Source organism: Megascapheus bottae, chromosome 24 (assembly GCF_031878675.1).
Source record: "Megascapheus bottae isolate mThoBot1 chromosome 24, mThoBot2.hap1, whole genome shotgun sequence".
NCBI lineage: Eukaryota > Metazoa > Chordata > Mammalia > Rodentia > Geomyidae > Megascapheus > Megascapheus bottae.
Window position 1 is genome coordinate 21,585,919 of NC_143532.1, and position 13,386 is coordinate 21,599,304.

General features: G+C 43.3%; 1 pseudogene; it reads left to right on the plus strand.

Moving 5' to 3' along the window:
- Positions 1-1,057: 1,057 nt before the first annotated feature.
- LOC150047122 (small ribosomal subunit protein eS8 pseudogene) lies at positions 1,058-1,626 on the plus strand (annotated as a pseudogene).
- Positions 1,627-13,386: the final 11,760 nt, after the last annotated feature.

The window sequence follows — 13,386 nt, forward strand, 5'->3', positions numbered from 1 at the left end:
TAGCACTCTACTACTTGAGCCATAGCATTTCCGCTTTTTGAGTGGTTAATTGAATATAAAAGTCTCACAGGGACTTTTCTGCTAATGCTGGCTTCAAACTGTGATCCTCAAATCTCAGCCTCTTGAGTAGACAGGATTATAGGCATGAGACACCAATGCCCAGCAAGATTTTAGATATTTTTATGTGCCAGTATTGGGGCTTAGACTCAGGGCCTGGGTGCTTCCCTTTAGCTTTTTAAGACAAGACTGGCACTCTGCCACTTGAGCCACAGCTTTATGTCTGGCTTTTGATGGTTGCAGATAAGAGTCTCATAGACTTTTCTGTTAGGGCTGGCTTTGAACTGTGCTCCTCAGGTTTCAGCCTCTTAAAATCCTGTAGCTAGGACTACAGGCCTGAGCCACTGGCACCTCGCAGTTGAGATTTTAAATAGGGGAAGGACCAAGAAGGGGAATTGAAATTTCATTTTTCCTATTCTCTCTACTGAGACAGGCAGGGAAGAAGCAAAAAGACAGGGCAGGGCAACCATGCCCACGCACATTAGCAACCTGCACTTGGCTTTGTGCCTAGACATATCTACAGCACAAACTCAGGTTTGGGATGCCAAGGTTGCAAAGCTCACAGAGATGAAAGAAATGATTTGCTGCAGTAAGCATATCAAGCAAATAGCAACACAGATTGCACATGGATTAATAACCACAAGGGGAGTGTCTGGTAGCCTGAATGTAATTAATATAATAAAATGAAAACCAATGTTTAAAAGGCAATAGAATCATAATATCTTAGTTTACACCAAGGTAGAAAGGCTTTACAGAATTACAAAGAACAGCCGGGCCCCAAGAGCTCACACCTGTAATTCTAGCTATTCAGGAGGCTGAGATCTGAGGATTTCAGTTCAAAACCAGCCCGGGCAGGAAAGTCCAGGAGACTCTTCCTGAGAGTGAGAGGCTGGAATAAAATCTATCAAGCAAACGACCCCCATAAACAGGCTGGAGTTGCTGTCCTTATATCAGATAAAATAGACTTCAGGCATTTCCTCTTTCCAGCCAGCACCTAGCAATGGACATCTCTCAAAACAACTGGCACAAGCGCTGCAAGACCGGGGGCAAGAGGAAGCCCTTCCACAAGAAGTGGAAGTGTGAGCCCTGCTACCAACACTAAGATTAGCCCCTGTCGCATACACACAGTCGGAGTTCAAGGCAGCAACAAGAAATACTGTGCTCTGAGGCTGAATGTGGGCAACTTTTCCAGGGGCTCTAAAGTCGTAAAACACAGATCATTATATTGTCTACAATACATCCAGTAATGAGCTGCTCCGTACCAAGACCATGGTAAAGAGCTGTACCCCCCCCTATGCACTGCTCCTGGTTGCAAGAAAGGGGCCAGGCTGACTCCTGAAGAGGAAGAGATTTTAAACAAAAAGCTATCCAAGAAAATTCAGAAGAAACACAATGAAAGGAAAAAGAATGTCAAGATCAGGTTTTTGGAGGAGCAGTTCCAGCAGGGCAAGCTTCTTGCCTGCATTGCATCCAGACCAGGCCAGTGTGGCCGAGAAGATGGCTATGTGCTACTAAGACAAGGAGCTGGAATTCTGTCTGAGGAAGATCAAGGCCCGAAAAGACAAATGAAGTCATCTACCATCCTTAAAAAAATAGACTTCAAACTAAAACTAGTGAGAAGAGACAAAGAAGACTATTACATACTACTAAAGGGATCTCTCCTTCAGGAGGATATAACCATTCTGAATATCTACACACCAAATGTTGGTGCACCCAACTTCATCAAACAAACTTTACTTACACTAAAAACACACATAGATCCAAACACAGTGATTGCTGGTGACTTTGACTAAAAAACCTCATGGAAACCCACTATATCTCCTGGACTTGGTCAACTGAAAACTTTCCCTTTCCTGTATTTGAAAAGACATGAGGTGTTTTGTTTTTAAAAATGCATCTCAACATGTATGTCACCTGGGGACTTAATAACTGGAAGAGAAGCTACGAGATTGTCCCCTTTCCTGGTCATCTATTACTCGCTCCACGTCCCCAAGAGCACTCATGAGACTTTGATCCATTTGCTTACTCACAGCTGGTACTTTACCATGTGAGCCAGGCCTCCAATTCCAAACTTTTCTGGCTAACTGTAGATGGAGACTCAAGAAATTTTCTGCCTAGGATTATCACTGAACCACAGTAGTCCAGATCTCAGGCTCTTGATAAGCTAGGATTACAGCTGTGAACCACTGACACCCAGCTTGCTTTTCATGTATTTTTCAACATAGGTCATGTGTTGCATGAGTTAAAACACTCGTCTGTCGCTCCAATAGAAACCCTACAAAAATACAGCGCTAGCTAAGGCAAGGCAGGAGGCAGTCGGGGAGAAACGGATTCCACGGTCCCACTGCTTCTGGGAAGGGCAAGCTTGGCCCCTTTCAATGTCAGTCCTGAGAGTGAGAGCAGATGTGAAAGTCAAACTCAGGATTTCAGAAGTGTAAACTGTTTATGCACATGCCAAGGAAGCCTATTCATTGCTTGAGCCCGCCACTCAGCCAGTCCTGTGATTCCTTCCTTCCTAACAGACGTCATGCTGTTAGAGGCTTTTTTTTTCCCTTCCTTTTTTGCTCCGTGGCAATATAAGTCTGGTGTGAGTGTCAGAGTTGGGACTGGGCTATGTGGCGACAGTGCAGAAGCAGAAGCCAGCCAGGGCAGGGTGACTACCCACTGCCATCAATTATTTTTAGCAAATGAGCCCTATAATTTTACCCAACACCTAGTTTATGTGTCTGCCAGCACCTCTCAGGTCAGGATGGAGCCTACAGAGCAAGAAATAAAATCTTGGAAGGATCCACAGTCTGATGGAGGGGTAGGGTGGGGGCTTCATCTGCTGAGTCTGCAGCTGGTGCTGCAGTAATCCCAAAGATTCTTTCTAAAATGTGCCTCGTGTTTGCTGTTAAAAGGGAAGACAGAATAGATCAACTACAGATGGGGCCAGGGAGGCCTTAATACTTCAGAAAGAGTAGTAGCACAGAGTGATTGTATGGTGTAAAGGCAATGAATGAGGTTGAGTCCCAGACCTCGCTTGGAACCTGGGCTCCACTTATTGCCTGACTGGATGAAGGTCATTTCCTCTGGCTGGACCTGCAGGTTCTCCAGTGTGAAATGGGAAAACAATGACACTGAATGTCTGAGCTTATTAGAATTGAATGGGAACGTTAAGTGGATTCCTAGCAGTTTCTAGCACATGGGGTAGAGGCTTAAAAAACAGGAATTCTTGCGATGATATTACAATGTCAGGTTGGGTGGCAAAAGACATACCTTTGGGGAAAGGCTGAGAAGACCCTCTAAAACCCTAAAAATCCATCCTTCCCTTCATCTCTCCATCTGCTAGCATGATCCAGTTGTTTGGACCCTGTTAAGGACAGAAACAGGTGTCACCAGGAAAGGGTAACATGCCTGGCTTGCTCAATTGCTTCTTTGCATGGGCCAGTCTCATCACCTTTCTGAAGCTCCATTTGTCAATCAAACAGAGATAAGAAACACTGCCCTTCAGGCCTGTCGTGGACATTGCTAGAAAGAATTATAGACATTATTTCATGGTGTCAGGTTTGTTTTAGGTATTCAATGAAGAGCTACTGCAGCTGGGAGTTGATGGTTTATGACTCCATCTCAACAGATTGAAGGTGGATATGGTGACATATGTCTGTGATTCCAGTGATAACAAAGAGCATAAAATAGGCCCTTCAATGTTGAGGTTCATGCCTAGAAAGGAAACAAGACTCTATCCTAAAAATAGCCAGGAAAAAATAACAGGGTGGATGGTATGGCTCTGTGTTCTCAGTTTAAGAAGCATAAGGCACTGGATTCAAATCCTACTATCTCCCTCCTTCTTCCCCCACACTACTGTAAAAACAATGACAATAAATAGCATTGCCCATGAATTCTGAAAAGTAGCTTTTGTCTAAAAGAAAGACAAGGTGTTGGACATAGAGCATTGCATAAGCAGGCCTGTCAACCTCATAAGACAGGATACATGGGATATTGGGCAAAAACCTCACCCTACCTTCGAAACGTTTTGTAAATAGGAGATGAGAAATCCTTACTCCCACTTTACACATGGGTTTTTGGAGACTCGGTCTACATTATTGTCAGATCACACAACCCTCCAGGTTGTCCAAACCTACCTCAATTGGGGGCTGGGGTGTAGGCCAAGGTAGGGATTGTTCCTAGCATATATAAGACCCTGGGTTAGATCCCCAGCCCTATCAAAAAGAGAGGAGGGAAGAGAGGGAAAGAGGAAGGGAAGGGGCCCCAGATAGATGTCAGATTGTTATGAAGTACATGTTCTGCTTTTCACTTCTTTGTGAAAGGAAGTATGTACTGTAGTCCCTCTGTCTCTGTGTCAGCATTGCATGTTGGTATGGATGTGCACACTCTTCTTTGACTTTGTAGCCCTCTGGCAAACTTTTCCTGAGAGTAATGCCTACATCTGGCCCTGATGTAGAGGGCAGTGTCTGAGACATCTAATGCTCTAACAGTGTGTGACTGTGCATGAAGATGGAATATACTTTGCATATAGAAGTGATATTTGTGTTGTTCTACAAGGTAGGTGATCTTGAAGATAGCTGCAAAACCACAATGGCTTTTTGTAGTGTGAGTTAGCCACCTCTCCCATCATTTCACATTGTTCCTGAGACTTTGGCTAGGACCATGTGGCAGATGTAAAGCTGTTTCATCTCTGTGACCTTCAGATGTTTTGCAACTTGTATTTTTCTGTCTGGACCAGGCTTGCTGGGTGACAGGAAGCTCTGTCTTGGTGATGGAATGCTGAGAGACCACAGAGACAACACAGACATGTGAATCACAACCTAGGTGCCCAATCTGACAGCTGGCACTAAGGCCTTGAGAATGAATGAGGCCATCTCAGATCTTCAAGGCCCAGGCAAACCAACCCCAGCTAACTCCATGTATAGCAGCTGACTCACCCCTGCTGGGCTGAGGCATGTCTACAAATAATGCAGTTTTTTCGAAATCATGATGTTTTGGGGTGATTTGCTATGTAGTAGTATACAGTGACAAGGGGTTTGTGCAGGTGCTTTCTTGGCTTGCTCTGATGAAAATGCTCACAATTTGCTCCAAGTCGAAGGTGAGCTGTCAGAAGCGACATCTCAGAGCTTCACACCCCATCAGCTTTGAAATCTCTTCCAACTCGTGCTCTGAGAGCTTTCCAGGAAGCCACATGCTGCATTTCTTGGCCCTGTTGACATCTTATTTCTTTAACTTCCAAGGAAAAATGAGGCGGAGAGGATGAGGGAAGGACATGTGACATTGGTGCCCTCTGTTTCCAGATTCCAAGAGGAATTTGTTTTTCTTCGGCTAATTTTTCTTTCTAGCTACCTCTTACTGTGTAAGTTATGCCAGACACCTTGTCAATCTATCTTACAAAGAAGATTCTCTTGAACCTTTTCTGTGGGTTCTTCTGGAACCCATTTTACAGATGTCAAAACTGAGACTCCCTGTAAAAGCATGGCCAGTTGAAGTCATTCAAGTAGGGAGTAGGGACCTGGGAGAAGCACCCAGATTCATCAAGCTTCAGAAGCAGGAGGCCAACCCGTCCCCACACTGTGCTTGCCTTCATTATTCACATTTAATCTTGAAGACAGAAATACGATTTGCATCAGTGGTGCCTCTATTTTTGAAAAACCAAATAACAGTTAAGAGATTGCTTGGGATAACCATGAACATAGAACAAAGTGACAATAGGAAGTAGGAGATATGTTTCCAAAAGGGTGCAAATGGCAAGATTTATGAAGGGGAGCTGAGCGCCTTTGACTCATGCACGTAATCCTAGCTACACAGGAGACTGAGATCTGAGGCTCATGGTGCAAAAGTCAGTCTGGGCAGGAAAAGTCTGGAGGACTTTTACCTTCATTTAGCTACCAAAAAGCCAGAAGTAGAGAGGTGGCTCAAGTGGTACAGTAGCAACCTTCAGTGAAAAAGCTAAGGAACAGACTTGGGTCCTAAATTCAAACCCCAGTATCAACACACACACACACACACACACACACACACACACACACACACACACACACACACACAATCCAGGAAAGTTCTGAGAAATACTTTTTTCTCCTTACTGATAGAATTGACGTGCCACAAGTCATAGTCGAAATAAGCTGCTTATTTTAAAGCTACTCTGAGGGGCTATTTTATTTTCTAGGCCCATTCATTAAGATATTGAGTCATCCTCAGAAGAAGCAATTGAAATCCTGTTTGGGAGCTTAATTCCCTGGACTTTTACTGCCTCATCATTTGAGGGAAACAAGAAAGCATCTTATTTCAGTACAAAGGCAGAGGACTTGGGAGGGGTAGGGGGTCGGTAGTAAAATGACCACTTAGAACTATTATCCTTGGCAAGAGTTTTTTAAGGTCACCACAATGCCATCCACCCCCACAGATGACAACTCCAAACAAAATAGTAGTTCGAAAAGGGAAAATACCAATTGTTGTCTTGTCAAACAAAAAAAGCTAACCATTGTGTTTTGCATGAACAGCCAGCGGCTTCCACCAATTTTGCAAAGCATATTTCCCTCTGGGCAGGGATGGTGGAGTCTTCCCTTCTATTACATGCTGGTGGCCCCAAGGGAGGAGAAATCCACCCAGATATTTGGAGCTCTTGAAGTCCATTTGCGTCATTTGCATCCAACATGGGTCATTATTCTAGGCTCAGACCACATCCTGAAAAATGAAAACAACCAAGAGACCTTTGAAGAGAAAGAAAGAGAGAGAGGGGTGGGGAGGGGTCAAGAAACCAGGGTTTGGCAAAGTGTGGAGGTGTTAAAAACCACAGCCACTGTCTCATGAGTTTTAGGAAACAAGCTCCCTGCTGTGCAATGTAATTATAACCTTTTCTTGGCTAAGTGTGGTACCCTGGAGATTACTATAAGTAACTTATAATAGAAATTTTATTAGCAGTAGTAATTTTTTATGATAATTAGAGTAATCTGCAGCCCATAAAATCAGAAGATATATAGTTATATCTTTTATACAGGAAAAGTGTCTCTTCTAACTACAGAAAGACCATAAATGGTCAATGCAGCTTTACGACCAGTGCTGGCTTTTATGCTGGGCTGTTTGGTCTTCTCTTCCTTATTAACGTTCCTCATTACATTGGCAGTAAACATTTGATGACAAATTCAAAGTGTGCTCAAGGAGATTGAAAGTCCACAGAGGCAACTCCAAGTTTCTACTGGCCTCACATCCTCCCCCTCCTCATTTCCTTTCCTCTTTCCAGACTATTCTTAAAGCTAAGGTCATTTGTTAACAAGCTCCCCTCCCCAAACACAGCCCTGTCAGCACCTGTATTCTGGGTCTGACACAGGATCATTATAGAATGATCCCACTGGGCCATAATTTCCAGAGAATGAATAGGGTTGTTTCCGTCGTCCCCAAGGAGCACTGAGGAAGACCTGGAAAGAATGCTTATATTCATCCACACAGGCTGTGCACTAGTAAGCCAAGGTTAATGCTAGCTGCTACAACAAACAAGCTCCACCATTCCCATAGCTGATCACAACCAAGGTTTATATTTTTCTCACCTATTCCTCCCTCCCAACCCCCTCATCCCCCCAAATCCTTGGTGCTTGAACTCAGGGCCTGGGCACTGTCCCTAAGCTTCTTATCTCAAGGATAATGTTCTACCACTTGAGCCACAGTGCCACTGCTGGCTTTTTCTGAGTAGTTTATTAGAGATAAGAGTCTCGTGGACTTTTTTGCCAGGGCCAGCTTCAAACCATGATCCTCCCGTCTCAGCCTCCTGAGTAGTTTAGGATTATAGGTATGAGCCACCAGCACCCAACTATGTCAGTCTAATTGTATTGGGGTTATTTAATGTCAAAGAACTCAGCTGAAATATGTGAATAAAAATGGTTACTGAGAATTGAATGCGTAGGATACGCTCCACACTGAGCTAAGTATCATCTAAACGCCATTTGTTTTCAACCTCACTGCAACCCTATGATATAGGTTTGATTAGTATCCACCCTACACAGATGGAAAAGCTGAGGCCCGCTGGTTATTGTACTTACTTACTATGTAGGGTTCATAACGTAGGAGCCCTATCTCGACCTCTTAGACATTAATCACATGAGATTTCAGAGACCTGCTCTGAAGTTTAGATGACATAATGTTTTATATATCTATATATACGCCAGGAACTGGTGGTTCACATCTTATGGTCCCAGCTTTTCAGGAGGCTGAGATCTGAGGATATCAGTTTGAAGCCTGTCCAAGCAGGAAAGTAAGTCAGTCAGACTCTTATCTCCAATATACTACTCAGAAAAAGCCACAAGAGGCACTGTGGCTCACGTGATAGAGCTAGCCTCAAGCAAAAAAGTTCTAGAATAGCACCCTGAGTTCAAGCCCCAGGACACACACACACACACACACACACACACACACACACACACACGCACGCACACACACACACACACACACACACACACATACACACACAAGTGTGTGCGTGGGTGGATCTAATCTGGATACACAATTCAATGGCAAGAATGCATGCCTGCCTGCCTGCCTGCCTGCCTGCCTGCCTGCCTGCCTGCCTACTGAGCAAAAACGTTCTAGAATAGGACATAAGCCCAGAGTTCAAATCCAGTACCTCTAAAAATAAGTCAGTAAATAATCTTGAGAACAATAAGTACTTAATATGCTTGACTATTATTTATTCTGGCTCCCAAATATCTCTGGCAGTTACTTGTTATATGTTTGAAATACAAATGGATGGGCTCATTGGGGTAGAAATAGGAGTTTTCAAAAACTTTTCTATGTCCATTTTCAACAAATATTCCTCAAGAAGAGGAACTCTGAAGTCAAATAAACGTGGACATGCTGCTCATTCTGCCCTGTAGAGTCACAGGCAAATCGGCCTGTCAAAAGGCCACTCAGCCATATAGCAAAGAAACCTGTGGCAATAAGTCCTAGAGTTCAACCAAGAAAAACTTGATTGGCTAATGGACCAGAAGTCAAGAAATTAGAATTCTCAATTAACCAGAAATAAGTGTCTTATGATACATTGTAGAGGGAAAAAATAAAATAAAATACAAATGACAAGTTAATAAGTGGATAATAGTAAGTTGGCAAGGAATGGGGAAATATTTTCCATAAAAATGACAAAGATTGAGCCAAGTGTGGTGACACATGCTTTAAATCCTAGCACTGAGAAGGCTGAGGTAGGAGAATAATGAGTACTAGGCCAGCCTGGCCTACCAAGAGAAATCTAAATACAGAGGCTACTGCTACTACTACTACTACTACTACTACTAATTAATAATAATAATAATATTAAATAAGTAGATCCTAAAAACAATTTCGAGTTTAAAATACCAGATGATTAGAAAATACCCTAAAAACTCTTTGAATTAGCCAATAAAATGTTAACTAAAATGAGAAGGCCCATTTTTAAAAAATATATATATAGTCGTGGGGCTTGAACTCTGGGCCTGAGTGCTGTCCCTGAGCTCTTGAGTTCAAGGCTACCTCCCTACTCCTTGAGCCACAGAACCACTTCCAGTTTTCTAGTGGTTAATTGGAGATAAGAGTCCCTCGGTCTTTAGTGCCCAGGCTGGCTTTGAATTGTGATCCTCAGATCTCAGCCTCCTGAATAGCTAGGAATACAGGCGTGAGCCACTGTGTCCAGGTAGGCCCATTTTTAAAAACATGGCAAATGAATAATATGAAATAACTTCAAGCCAGAAAACATAAAAGTGCTAGGAGTTTGGCTTAGTCATAGAGTGCTTGACTAGCATGCATGAAGACCCAGGTTTGATTCCTCACATCCACATACATAAGAAGGAAGAAAAAGGCCAGAAGTGCAGAAGAGGTGCTATGGCTCAAGTGGTAGAGCTCTAGCCTCGAGAAAGCACAAGAATAATGCTCGGGCCCTGAGTTCAAGGCCCAGGATTGGAAAAAAAACAAAACTACAAACTTTATGCCATTGACCTGGTGATATGAACTTGGGTAAAGTTAACATTTAAAAATATTAATTAAGATAGGGACTCGGCTAGTGGTAAATCACTTTTCTACCATGTGCAAAACCCCAGATCTGATCCACAATGCCGAGGGGAAAAAATAGAGAAGCAAATGAAAGTGTCTTTGCAAAAACACAATTGTACTGCTATGCTATTTATGGTATCAAAGAGGAAAAAATATTAGCCCAATCACAGTACACAGTTGGGAATAGCATGATTATTTATGGTAGGTACTATGATGAATCTAAAAAGATGGTTTCAAAGCAGTGTTAATGAGAGAGAAGAACAATCATTATGTAATTAATAAGACAAAGCATGAGACAAAAATGTGCATTTACAATGCTAACTCTTTAACCTAGATGAGCCAATGGGATGGAAAGAGAAGGAACAGAACAGAGACAGCAAGTGCATCAAAAATCTTAACAGTGATTAATTCAGATTATAATGTCAGAAGTTCTTTTATTCTGAAATTTTAATTTCTATCCTTCAGCATTTCTACAAGGACCACAAATGGATTTTGTCATCAGGAAAATGTTTTAAAAACACAAAATGATACAAGTTAGGATTAAATTAATAAAATCAAAGCTGATCTTTTCCCATCCCTACTGCTTTGGTCACCTTCTTTCCCTTTCTTGGGTCCTCACCCACATCCTGACAGCCAATGTTTATTCAGAATGACAACCCAGAGCTCCAGAGGAGTCTCCGTCACCGAGAACATTTCCTGTCTAGCTCACCCACTCTCCATTTCCTGAGGCAGGAACAAAGATTTTCAGCAGTAAGATCAGAAATCTAAAGGATTCTTGGCAAGCCCTCAATTAGCTGAAGTATCAAGTTAGGCAAAATAGTGCATTAGTAGAGGATTCTGATCAGGTAAAGTTCTACTGATGGTTATCTGATGTTCCCTTGAACTTAGAACCAACCTTTAAAAATGTCTTAATTCCCTTTTTCTTTAAAAATATAACATAGTGGTCTTGGATTTATGTAAAATACTCATCCCCAGCCCACAGGCATTTCATATGTTCAAAATGCCCATGGTTCATGCCTGTAATCTTAGGAGACTGAGATTGAGGATCATGGTTCGAAGCCAGCCTGGGCAGAAAAGTCCCTGAGTGACTCATCCCCAATTAACCACTTGAAAGCTAGAAGTAGAGCTGTGGCTCAAAGTGGTAGAGTGCTAGCCTCAAGCAAAATGCTCAGGGGCAGTACTCAGGGCCCTAAATGTAAGCCCCATGACCAAAAGCTGACTGACACACATGGAAAATTAAGTCAGGGATACCCAAGTCAGTTCTGTTACACTTCCTCTATACTCTCTTGGGACAGGGGTTATTTTGTGTTTAGCCAGTCTTGGTCAAAAGAAGGGCCAAAGAAATGGATGATTCATAAAATCCTCCTATGTGCTATTAGTTCTCCTTACTCTTGGCTCCTACACCTGCCAGATATCTGAGGAGAAAACAGGAAAAGACTACAGCCCTGAGGGATCCAGAGCCTAGAGGAAAGGAGCTTGAACCCCTGAAGGACTGCATGGAGTTTGCATGCATGCATGTACACATATGCATACATGCATGCATGCACACACAGAGTACTCACTTGAGGGACCATCATACATGAGAAATAAATAATTATTGAGTACATCCTTGAAGTTTTGGGACTCAGTTACAGACATTGGCTTTCCTTTGCTGCTAGATCACCTAACAGCATGTAAGTATCTATTTGGTGGGTAAATCTTGGTAGAATGGTGACAGAGAGTCATTTTAGACTAGCAGAGGACTTAGAGATTATCAGGCTTGGATTTAAATCCTAGCTCTACCAGTTTCTAGCTCTAGGGCTTTGAGCAAAATCCCTCTTGAGAGGGATTTCTTTCTCTGCACACAGAACATAGCAACAAATATCTATCTATTTGTGGTATGGCTAGGAAGGTTCAATGAATGCGCTCAATGAAGTGTTGTGGCAGTTTCTGACAAGGACATGCAATCCACAAATGGGTGCCACTCTTCCTCTGGACTCAAGGTCCCCCCTAGAAACTGCTTTCCCCTCACTATCTAAAGCCAAATACATGTAAAGCAATGATTTCCAAAGCCAACCTTCCTCTCCCAGGAATGGGAAGCACCAGACCCAAGAACTATGTAAAGCTGATGAAATCAGTCTGCCCTAAGCATGGACTAATGTGCTTCTCTTAGGCTTCTGCTCTGCTGCCTGAGGCCATCTACCTATACTGATCATTTTTGTATGGCCCACCAAGGATGTTTATAATGTCCAAATAATCCTTGGCCAAACAGAAGTTTTGAGCAACCTGGCCAGTCCCCAGGCCTAAAACGAGGTTCATCATCTCATCCACATGTCTTGGAGATAGAATGGAAAAATAGCACAACTTAAAGGATGAAAAGGAAATAGAACAAATACCAGCATATGATCCTATGCAACCTTTGCTGTGACTGACTGTGGCAACTGCCAATCACATGTCCTCAAAACAAAAGATGCATTAAGGATTGAGACTGAGACATGAACAGCCTTCATTCATCCACTGGTCCACCAAAAAATGATACCAGGCATCATGGCACAATCTGGCTTTGTTAGAGCAGAAAAAGCTGGTAGTCCAGTGGGTGAGGTGACAAATGGAAATAGCAAGAGTGAGGGCTAGTCTGATCATGGTAATGGGCCAGGCAAATCTTCAGGCCCCATCTGCGAGGGAAACAGAGAGAGAACAGAAAAAGCTGTGCACTTAGGAGGCTGCATCTTCAGTTCAGGCACATGCAATGCATCGAATGTGTAAGCTGAGCCCATCTCTGGTTCAATGGTAGGTAGTCAGAGCTTTTGAGAAACATTGAACCAGCAGATGTGGCAGGCAGTGCCAGCAGGAGGTGGGATTTGTGCTTCACAGTCAGAGAAGCCCAGCTGAGAGGGCAGCATTTAAGTAAAAGTCTGAAGAAGGAGGAAGTAGGTATCCTATCGATGACCAAAGAAACACTTTAAGACAGAGAAGAGTTAGGGAAGAAACCCCCAGTGGATGGCCACTGTAAGTTGGGAGAATAGGCTGGAGGCCAGCGTGGGGGAACAGACCGAGCACCCCAATGGTGAGTGCTCAGTGCTGCTCTGGAGTTGGCCTAGGGCAGACTTGCTTCTGCATCCAGCCAGCTGCCCGGCTCCCAGCAGGAGGACATGGGGTGAGGAAAGGCAGGAGATGGAGCCACGTGATTACCACAGGCACAAAATCGAAGAAAGACACAGATTCTCATGTTCTCTACCCTGATGACATGTGCTATCTTTCCTTTCATATCTGGAGATAAGGAGATTGCAGGCCTGGAGGTCAGCAGGGCGCTCCTGCTCATGAGAGCTAGCAGAATAAAACAGAGGC